This window comes from Octopus bimaculoides, chromosome 10, assembly GCF_046866305.1.
Source record: "Octopus bimaculoides isolate indiv1 chromosome 10, ASM4686630v1, whole genome shotgun sequence".
NCBI lineage: Eukaryota > Metazoa > Mollusca > Cephalopoda > Octopoda > Octopodidae > Octopus > Octopus bimaculoides.
The window spans coordinates 72,467,944-72,480,443 of record NC_142937.1 but is presented as its reverse complement, the minus strand read 5'-3'; the positions used below and the strand labels follow the sequence as shown (position 1 = coordinate 72,480,443).

The 12,500-nt window shown below is 40.0% G+C and overlaps 1 protein-coding gene across 3 annotated transcripts in view; it reads right to left on the bottom strand.

Moving 5' to 3' along the window:
- LOC106871863 (dual specificity tyrosine-phosphorylation-regulated kinase 4) overlaps positions 1-12,500 on the bottom strand; it is a 153,929-nt gene that overhangs the window by 78,826 nt on the left and 62,603 nt on the right. The gene's annotated exons all lie outside the window — the stretch shown is intronic.

Sequence of the window (12,500 nt, the reverse complement as noted above, 5' to 3'; positions counted from 1 at the left end):
AATAATAATAATAATAATAATAATAAAGCACACACACACACACACACATGTATATGTATATGTAACATTTACATAAATGCATGCATATGTCACATGTTTAATTGTATGCATATATACCTATATTCATAACCATATATACGTACGTACTTACACATGCATTCCTTCCTTCATACATATATACATACATGCATACATACATACATGCATGCATACATACATACATACATCCAAAATAAGACAAAGGTACACAAAATAAAATTTAGACCTGTGATAAGGCGTTTACAGAATGAATAGATTAAAATTTCGATAAAACTAATCAGAAAAGTAGATGTTATATAAATAAATATATATATCAGTTAAAACAAGATAAAATTAATGATAATTGTAACAGTAACCACTTCAGAAGAATTCAACGTCTCCTGCACATACACACTCTCTCTCTCTCTCTCTCTCTCTCTCTCTCTCTCTCTCTCTCTCTCTCTCTCTCTCTCTCTCTCTCGCTCTCTCTCTCTTCCTCTCTCTCTTTCTCGCTTTCTCTCTTTCTCTCTTCCCCCTCTTTCCTTCTCTTTTGACGCCTGATGGGTTTGATATCATCTCCATAACTTTGAGAAAAATGTGCGTAGTTCTTGAACTAGATAGCACGTTTTAACCCGGAGAAAGACTGTACATTTCCAGTTGCTCCAGTCGGCCAATACTTCAGTGTTGGTACATTCACCCACACAACCTTCTCCCATGATATACATAAAGAGGCTAGGCTGAAAAAGGTGATGACGTCGTTTCCTCTAGAGACTTATACCGAAGGATTGCCCTTCCAGTTTATCCATCCATCTATATTCAACCGATTGTTGTAACTCTCTCTTTCAGCCGATTGGTATAGCTCTCTCTCTTTGTCCCCTTCTTTCTTTTTCTCTGTCTTCTCACACAAACACGCAGTGTCATGTGACAACTTGCTGGGGCTGCCTACTGGACCCTAGCAGCGGGAAATTTAGACAGTGTCACGTGACAACTTGCTGGAGCAGCCTGCTGGAGCCTAGCAGCAGGTATAAAAAAGGGGAATTTGACAAGACAATCAGTCGGACGCTGACACTCATTGATGCTGCATCGAAGAGGCCAGGGAATAGAAGAAAGAAGACATGCACCCAACACCAGAGCTGAAGACACCGCCGAAACGGGGGGGGGGGGGGGGCAGCCCGCCACGTCAAAACGGTAGAGGAGTAGGGGCCGAAACCGGACGTGGTTCCTCCTGATGATGTCTTGAGCTAACTGGATCCTATAAAGGAGCTGCTGTGGGTAGCAGACCACGAAACATGGTTGAAATTCCTCCAGGTGTGCCTCAAGAACAAGGTGTGGAACAGCCAAGACGGTGTCCAAGCTTGCTAGCGGCTATTGAGGTACCTAAAATAGATAGCGAAAGAAAGGTGCGTTTTCAGGCCTACATATTCGCGGATGGTGACTAGCTTTTAAACGTATGTATGGATGTTTTTCACCATATGCATGTTATGTACGTGTAGCTGTGTGTATGTTTGTATGTATCTAGGTAAGTATGATATATGTATGTTATGTACGACGGCATGTATGAATGTGTTACGTGCATGTCTGTCCGCTTGTCTGTCTGTCTCATTACATGTATATATGTATGCATACATGTTAAAGCACGTCTTCAGGACAGTGTTTCTCAACCAACTTTTATTTTACTCTTGTGGTCATGCTGGAACACCACCATGAAATATCAGTGGATCCCTTTGGTTCCAATTTTACTCTACCGGACCTTCATAGCGATGTTTCAAAGCAACCCCATTATATTTTTATAATTAAATATTACTTATTGGCACCGGATATCTTGCTTTGGATTGTGGTCTGGATCAGGTCAGTAGGGTTGAGAGGGTCTGTGAGGTGCTATGCAAGCTTTGTTGGACCTAGAACGCCGGTGAGACGACTTTCCGATGACCGGTCGAGTAGGAGGGTATCGCGGCGAGCATGGAAGACGCGGTGCGAACCCGAATGAAGCGAACCTGGATAAAGCAATAACAAGCATTGCTGACGTTTTGCATTGGCGATCATCAGTCATAGTTTTCTTTGGTCACGAGTGGTCAGCCATCATGTATGTATTTGTGTATGCACATTTCCATGTATGTATGTATGTATGCACGTTTCCATGTATGTATGTATGTATGCATGTATGCATGTCTGTATGTATGCATGTAACGCAATGCAATGTAATATTATGTATGTATGTTTTTCTTTTAGATTTAAACCCTTTTAGGATTCCAGTCGGTCACTAGCAAAAGGACAAAACCTTTTTTATGTATGCGAATACATTTATCATCATCATCAACATCACCATCACCACCACTAGTATCATCATATGTAAATTTCTTATTTCTTTAGTGCCCACAAGGGGCTAAACATAGAGGGGACAAACAAGGGCAGACAAAGGGATTAAGTCGGTTACATCGACCCCAGTGAGTAACTGGTACTTAATTTATCGACCCCGAAAGGATGAAAGGCAAAGTCGACCTCGGCGGAATTTGAACTCGGAACGTAAAGACAGACAAAATACCGCTAAGCATTTTTCCCGGCGTGCTAACGTTTCTGCCAGCTCGCCGTCTTACATCATCATATGTAAGTTTCTGTATGGGTATACCGTTTATACCGTTCAAGTGATGTCGATTTGATGGAAGGTGTGAGCTAACGTACTGCACAAACGTTTGATCTCTATAAACAAATCCTCTGTGCAGGTTATTCTGCAAGAAATGGCAGAACAGTCAATTCTCCGATCGAGAGCCTACTATTAAATACCTGTGTTTATATCAAGTCATGTGATCACGTGACTGACCAGGCTATCAGATGTGGTCACAATGCGCTTCACATTGTTTTAGTCTTCAAATGACGCCACCCCGCTGGCTAGGCGTGCAGGCCAACATTCTCACCCCTAATCGAAAGGAGAACTGGAGCAACGTGAAATGGGAGTGTTTCGCTCAAGAACACAATGCGCCGCCCAATCAGGGAATCGAACCTACGATCGAGCGATCATTAGTGCAACAGCCTAACCACTAGGCGACGTGCCTTCACTTGTGTTTATATAATGGGCTTAAATATCTCATTCGTAAATGTGAGTGCATAAGTTTTCACGCACTCTTTACGTAATGTGTGTGAGCTATGTGCAGACATGCAATTATGTGTTATTGTATTATCCCCACAGTACTACAAAGCGATCGCATTTGCATGATGCAGATCAATAGAGTTTTTTACTTCTAGAAATCCTCAGCATTTACATACTTTTATACACATCTTTTATCATTCTTTTTATCATAAGGTGTGTGAATAAGAAGCTCATTTTGCCACCACGTTGTTTTAGGTTCAATCCCACTACACAGCAACTTGACAAGTTTTTTTTCTGCTAAAGCACCGGGCCGACCAATGGCTCGTGAGTGAATTTGGTAGACGGAAACTGTATAGAAGTTCGTCGTATATGAGTGTGTGTGTGTGTGTGTGTTTGTGCTTACACCTCCACCATGCTTCTTGCCAACAGGTGTTGGTTTGTTTACGCCCCTGTTCGGTAAAAGATGTTGACAGAAAAAGTACTAGATTTCCAGACTTTAAAAAATTATATACCGGGAGTCGATCTGTTCGACTAAACTCTTCAAAGCGGTGCTCCAGCATGGCCGCAGTTTAATGACGAAAATAAGTAAGAGACAATAGATAGATTATAAACGCTGAGCAGTAAAGACTACAACAGTACATGACTTCTGTTCCTTGTCCTATAGAACAATAGCAGTCTGTTCTGTGTGCATCGGATAGCTGATTTTAAGCTACGCAGAACGTACATATGCCTAGCTTTTTGTCCGTCTGTATGTATGTACGACGTATGTACGTGTGTCTGTGTAAATAAGTATGTATGTATGTATGCATTTATGTCTGTATGTGTGTTACGTGTGACCATAGGAATGTGTACGTGGATAAGTGTATGTGCGTGTGTATACATGCATACATACATACATATATATATATATATATATATATATATATATATATATGTATATATATATATATATATACATATATATATACGTGTGCGTATCTGTGTATGTAACTATATATGTATGCGTGTGCGCGAATATATGCATGTATATGTGTGTGCGAGTATATGTATGTATGCGTGTGTGTATGTACGTATGTATGAAGTTTCAGTTTCATACATTTTTTGTAGTTTGCTTCTGTTATCTACATTCCAACGACAGGACTGAATCTTTGTTAGAAACCAGCACCTTCCACACGCAACGAGAGATTTTATATAATTGACAACAAAACATACATACATACATACATACATACACACACACACATACATACATACATACATACATTCATACATACATAGGCAGGCCAGATATTGTTATTTGGGGCAGAGGGGAAAAGGTATGTACCATCATAGAGGGTTAGCTGCCTTGAAGATATAAATATCTCTTTGAAAATCAAAGAAAAAGAGGATATCTATGGACAACTGCTTCGAAAGTTCTAACTTCCATATCGAGACTATGAATTCATATTCATACTAATAATAATTGGAGTACTAGGTTTTGTTAGTAAATGCTTAAAGGAGAATCTGGATAAACTGGGATTTTCAGAAAGAGAAATCGACCGGTTAATTCGTACATTATAAGTGCAATCTGTGAGTGGAACAGTAGAAATATGCATGAGTTTTCTCAAGTTCCAAATGTGAATTTGTCTGTGTTAATATCCCAAAGATAGAGCCTAGTGTCTTTGTTGGAAACCGGCTCCATCCTCAGTGGAAGACTTATTATAATTAAAAAAACCAAAAAAAAAACCCCAGAAGAGACACGTACATACGAGTGTGGGCTAAAAAGTTCATAGGCTGACTATGAAGGAATGAGGCTAGAACTGTGAAATCTTGCATACATTAATAACTGCCTTGTTTCTTTCCAGGTAACCTGACATCTGACTGTTCAAAGAAGATTTCAAAACTAACTAGTAACGATTTCTCTCGAAAATCGACAAAATTTGGCATCGTAGTTTTATCAAGTATCTGCAAAAATAGGGTTCAAAGACGTTCATGCTGACATGGTTACTACTTTAGGGGACGATGCTCCTTCTTTATCAACAGTTCAAAATGAGCAACTGAGTTTAGCAGGGGAGGGGAGAGTTCGGAAGATGATCCAAGATTTGGACCTCTGCAACTGCCACCACCGAGGAAAACATTGGTTGTGTTCTCAACATGGTGATGGATGAAGGGCGAGTGGCTATAAATCAAATAACTGATACTATCCAGTGAGAGAGTTGAGAACATCCTGCACAATGAACTTGGCATAACGACGATCTCTGCTTGGTGGCTGCCATGTCTTATGACTCCTGATCAAAAGTGTACTAGGTTGATCACATCACGGGAAAAATTTGCTATTGTTTGAGGCAGATCCAGTTGGTTTCATTGAACGTTGGCTCTATCACTTTGAGCTAGTGACAAAGAGACAATCTCTCTCCAACTCCTTTCTTCCGACTCACAGATCTACACTGAGAGTGGTACCATCTACTCTTGCTGTTTTGGCAATTTTCGCCCATCTTTTCATCAATTCACTCGAGGACAGCACCTCCCTCTCCACCCCCACTTTCCTTTTCAAGTGGAACTTGAAAAAGTCGATGACGGCTTTAGCAAAGAGGAAAGTTTGTCCTCATTCCTTTCAACCTCGTCCACCGGATAACCTCATTCGCCACAGCCACCAGACAAAGAAAACCTGCCTTGCCAGCCCGATTAAAGGAGGGCGGCGTGGCAATCATCATTATGGACTCGGACAACAGACGGATCTGCCCTACACACGATAGCAGTTGTTCGACATAACTCCACAAGTCAGCAATGCCCAGACACTGAAGGAATGCATGCGAACGATTTCGACGCTCTGCTAGTACTTCGGACAAGCCCATCTGACAGCACATCCGTGCTTGGACAATTTATATCGAACCGGTAGCACCCCCACAACCCCGTAGCACTGCCAGACCAAAGACATCTGGAAATTATCCATAACACTCCTCGAAGAGGCTTGCCCATTCGTCTTCGTCGACGCCTAGGGTCCTCCCGAGGACGTTGTCGCACTTCCACGCTTCTAATTCTCTGTAAATCTGTAAAGTGGAACATCCACCGATCTTACTACTACTAATAATAATTTCGGTACACGGCCAGCATTTTTAAGGAAAAAAGATAAGCCGATTACATCGACCCCAGCCGGCAACTGTACTTATTTCATCGACAGGATAAAAGATGAAGTGGACTCCGACGGTATTTTAACTCAAAATCTAAAGCGTCAGGGGAAATGCTGCTAAGTATTTTATCCAGCACGGTAACGACTCTGCCAGCTCATCACTTTCAAATTTTGGCAGTAATTTTAGGGAAAAAGGATTAGTCGATTACATCGTCTAGGCTGGGGTTTTTTTTATGTTATTGTCTCCGAAAGGACGAAAGGTAGAGTTGACACCGGTGAAATTTGAACTCAGAACGTTATGAGTTGAAAGAAATATTGTTCGACTATTTTGCCTGATGTGCCAGGGATTCTGAAAGGAAACGTTGACTTCGGATTTTTACTTTTTTGCCACCAAGAAGGACGGTAAGAAGCCAGACATGTTTGCGTGTTGGGGTTAGATTACACAGAATCAAATGATAAAAAGAAATCATGAAAAGTATACACATTTTCCAACATTAGAAAAAAATTGTGGTAGTGGTGGTGGTGGTGGTGGTGCTGCTGCTGTTGTTGTTGTTGTTGTTGTTGTTGTTGGTGGTGGTGGTGGTGGTGGTGGTGGTGATGGTGACGATGATGATGATGGAAACTTCCTTATACATGAGGGTCTCTAAAACCACTCGAGGAACCACGCCGTCAAAGATCTCTCTGAACACCAGAGGTAAGCGATTTGGCTGGCAGGTTGATCGGTCCCGTACAGGACAGCAGCTGTCTGATAGAACTCCACTAATCGACAAAGCCCGGACACAAAACTTGTACGTGCAAATCAGTTTCGTTGCACTGGGTCCATCTTGGACAGGCTCATCTGATGTTACTCCCTTGCCTGTGAAGCTTGTCCCGAGTCGGTAGAATCCTTCAGCAGTTCTTATTTTATCTTTTATTTTTTTTTTACTTTTTACTTGTTTCAAGTCATTAGACTACGGTCATGCTGGGGCACCGCCTAGAAGGCTTTGCAGTCGAATGAATCGACCCACTGTACTTGTTTTTTGTTAGGCCTGGTACTTATTCTATCGGTGTCTTTTTCGCCAAAGCGTTAAGTTTCGGTGACATAAACATACCAACATCGGTTGTCAAGCAGTGTTGGGACACACACACTAACACACACAGTGTGTGTGTGTGTGTGTGTATGTATATGTATATGTATATATATATATATATATATATATATATATATATATATATATATATATATATATATATATATATATATACATATATATATATATATATATATATATATATATATATATATATATATATATATATATATATATATATATATATATGCATATATATATATATGTGTATATATATATATATATATATATATATATATATATATATATATATATATATATATATATATGTATGTATGTATGTATATGTTGTGTCTGGGGAGAGTCATATTGTCTTCATGCCTTATTATCTAACACACTCACCGGTTCGATCTCCGCTCATTTATTATTCATAATTTTTCATCCAAAATTTTCGTTGCTTTTGCAGCCTTGTCACTGGATGTTAACTCTGTCCGTTATCGGAGCTGCATTCCTTTTTGTCTGTTTGTGCGCATGTGTGTGCATCAGCGTGCTTGTGTATGCACATATGTATGTATGTATGTATGTACGTATGTATGCATGTATGTATGTATGTACATAACACCCTACTAGTAAATGTACTTATACATGTATAATCTGTGGCTATTGGGGCTTCACTACCTTCTACGTGTATTATAATACAGGTAGAAACTAGTGATACCACGTGTATACATACGTACACACACGCATACATACATATATGCATACACCCACACATACATATATGCATGCATGCTTACATGCATACATACATATGTGCATACACAAGCACACATGCACGCCGATGCACACACATGCGCACAGAGAAAAAAAGAAAGCAGCTCCGATAACAGAGTCAATATCCATTGACAAGTTTGCAAAAGGCAACGAAAATTTTGGAAGAAAAAATATATATAATAGATGAATGGAGATCGAAGTGGTGAGTGTGTTAGATAATAAGGCATTAAAACAATATGACTCTCCCCAAACACAGCATTAATTTACTTCAACACACGCATGCACATAAAGAATCTTGCAAACCAGGTTCAAAATCGAAGTATGTATACACACACACACACACACACACACACATATATGTATGTATGTATGTATGTATGTATGTATTAGGCGTAGGGGTGGCTGTGTGGTAAGAAGCTTGCTTTCCATCCGCATGGTTCCGGGTTCAGTCCCACTGCGTGGCACCTTGGGCAAGTATACTATAGCCTCGGGCCAACCAAAGTTTTGTGAGCAGATTTGGTAGGCGGAAACTGAAAGAAGCCCGTCGTATTAACATATGTATATATATATATATATATATATATATATATATATATATATATATATATATATATATATATATATATATATATATATATATATATATATACATATATATGTATGTGTGTGTTTGTTATTTGTGTCTGTGTTTGTCCCCCACCATCGCTTGACAACCGATGCTGGTGCGTTTAGGTCCCCGTCACTTAGCCTTACTGGGGTCGATTCGTTCGACTAAAGGAGGTGTTCCAGCATGGCCGCATAAATACACACACATATATATACATATATACACACAGATAGATAGATAGATAGATAGATAGATAGATAGATAGATAGATAGATAGATAGATAGATATACACATATACAACGGCTTCTTTCAGTTTCTGTCTATTAATTGAGAAGGCTTTGGTCATCCCGAGGCTATTGTAGAAGACACTTGCCCAAGGTACCACGCTGTGGGACTGAACCCGGAATCATGTGGTTAATACTACAATCACCACCAACAGCAACACGACTGTCGCTGTCACTATCACCACAACCATTATTCCCTGAATATTATCGCCATCACTGCCACCACCAAACAGACACTTTGGATCTATTTCAAAACGGGGGCACCAGTATTTTCTTAACGAAACACTTTGAAACTTGGAACACTGGTAGAATGTGTCATATAAAACATCTTTTACTCTTAGTCTTCTTAACAAAAAAAAAGGAATTCGCAAGTTATTCCATGTTAAAGTTGTCGTATTTCTGTAATTTCAATCAATCACTGACGTCTATTCAGCTGAATAGAGTTACTGCTGGGCGGTCATAAAAATGTTATTCCCTGTGACATATTTCATCCGGTTTAATCGTAATTTATACGCATATATTGTTTATATAATAAATTACGCTGTGCGTATCTATGTGTGTAACAATTTTAGAGTTCGGATTCTAGAGTTAGGGTTAGTTTTAGGGTTAGGGTTAGGGTTACGGTTACGGTTAACAGTCTAGTTAGGGCTAGGGTTAGGGGATTAATACGATATACACCGTTACAGCGCTAACTGTTTTCAACTGAATAGACGTCAGTGATTAGTAGAAATTATCGAAATATGACAATTTTTTACATGAAATAAATTCGAATACAAAAATGTTTTTCTGTTCTATAACACAAAATAGATAAGTATACGAAGTTTGAAAGTCTTTCGGTACCAAAAACACTACATAAGACATAAATGAAAACTGGTGCCCCCGTTTTGAACAAGATTCGACACTTTCACCATCACCACCATCTCCACTACCACTATCACCAATATTTCACACCGCCATCACCACCGCAATACACCGCCATCACCGTCACCGCTGCTACCACCGTTGACATGGTTCCATTGCGCTGACTTCCAGAAATTATGTCACCCACGTGTTAAACGAAAGAATGCTGCCAACAGGGGTTGGGAAAGGGGTTTCTGTCGGTTCAGTGTCGGGGTCGGAGCAGCACTTAGATGAAGGCGACGATGGTGACGTTCGGAATTGAAAGTGAGAAACCAAAAAAATAAATATAGGATGCGGGGCGAACGGGGTGTGACAAGGGGGAGAGGGGTAAGGTGGGGGTGGGGTGGGGGTTGAAGTGGGAGTGGAAATGCAATGGGAAATCAAATAAAACTAGTAAATTGACTTCTGTTGGTGCTAAGATGGAATGATAGCTTTAACTAAGGGTGGGTAGGAGCAGGGCGAGCGGGTGGGGGCAAAATGAGGTGGGTAGAGAGGGTAAGTAGAGTGGGAGAATATTTGAGTGTTGAGATCAGAGCTGAGAAAGAACTCGATGGTTTAAATTCATCTACATCTTTTATTAAGGACTATTTCCTTGCCGACCCAAATAAGTTACACACCCCAAACACTGACTCCCACCCTACACACACACACACACACACTCACACACACACACACTATATAATAATAATAATAATAATAATAATAATAATAATAATAATAATAATAATAATAATAATAATAATAATAATAATTAAATTCGTTTTATTGGCCACAAGGGCTAATATCAATTAAAAACATGTAAGGACAAAGACAGGACGAAGGTTACAAAAGGTTTTGTCCGAAAACGTAGGAAAGTTCGAAGGATGAGAGGGACAATTCAAAGACAGACATAAAGTGAGGTGTGTTACATTTAATGGAATGATAAAAGAAAGGAAGGAAAAGTATAAGGAAGGAAAGTATACATAATATATGGCACCAAGAAAAAATTTATATATATATACATATGTACATACTTCGAAACGCCGGTGTTAAAATGGGGGTAGCTGATGAAGGAAAATGTTCTCTATGTGGCTTGTGTGTTTTCTGTACTCTGATTATTATTATTTTCTTGTCTACGTTTTGTTTACAATGTCCTGTACCCAGATATGCACCTATATATACAGGTAGACGTAGGTATGCACATACCTGTACGTATATATGCATATACTCATTTATTATTTGTTATATATATATATATATATATATATATATATATGTATATATATATGGGTCCGTTGTTAACCACTTTGTATATCTATGGTAGTGGTCTCCAAATTTTTTTGGGCTGCTGTCCCCTTGACATCCAGGCCACATTCCGAGCACCCCCATCCCAACTAACCACCACAGACATAGACTTCTTTCCGAAGCAAATTCAAAGCAACTGTATTTCACAAATAACATTTAACTTGATGAACCCATAATTTTGTTGTCTTTACATGAATAAATACCCCCATTATCGCCCCACTTTTTACATGAATCGCTACCCATTATCACCCCCACTTTTCTTCAACGCCCCCCCCCCCTGGAACTTTCCACTTATCCCAGCAGGGCAATACCGCCCACTGTGAGGACCACCGATCTATGGCGACATCTGCTAACAGAAGGTCGTTGTCGAAGATCGCTCACCAACAAGGTTTCGTGGTGCATAACACCGACTGAAGCAGCATCCACATCGACTTGACGACCCATGGATATGAACTCTGTTGGAATGATGGTAGTGTGTGTGTGTGCGCGTGCGCGCGCGCGTGTGTGTATGTGCGTTTGTGTGTGTGTGTGCGCGCATTTCTGTGCGTCGATATATGTATTTACATACGTATACATACATACATACATACATACATATATACATACATACAGTTGCACATACATACGTACATACATACCGTGGGAATTGAACGAGTAGAGAGAAAAGATAGGTAAAGAAGGGAACGATATAAACATGATAGTACAATGGAAGAGAAAGAAAAAGAGAGCTGAAGAGATGTAAGGGGAGAGAAGAAAGAAAGAAAGAAAGGTGCCATTGAACCTGTATCTGGATTGAACCCGGAACCATGTGGTTGGGAGGCAAACTTATTGTGTGTGGGTGTGTGGGTGGGTGTGTATGTGTATGTGTGTGTGTGTGTGATTTTGTCTTCCACCACCGCTTGACAAATGGTGTTGGTTTGTTCTCATCTTCGTAACCTAGCAGTTCGGCAAAAACAGATCTAAAGGATTAAAACCAGGCTTAGAAAAGACAAGTACTGAGGTCGACTTGTTGCTCTAAGCCCTTCGAGTCGGTGCCCCAGCATGGCCGCAGACTAATGACTGAAACAAGTAAAAAGGTAAAGGATAAAATATATTTGAGTATGAGTGCGTGCGCGCGTGCGCGTGTTGTACCTGTGTTCGTTTCCCGTCACCGCTTCATAATCAATATTGGTTTGTTTACGTCCTCGTAACAACAACAGTTCCGCGAAAGAGATACCGATAGAATAAGAAGCAGACTTACGAAATAAGTCAAGTGGTCGAAATAGTCGACTAAAACCCTTCAAGGCAGTGCCCCATCATGGCCGCAGTCTAATAACTGAAACTAATGAAGGACATAAGATAACTGAATAGGTTTAAATAGCATGGGAA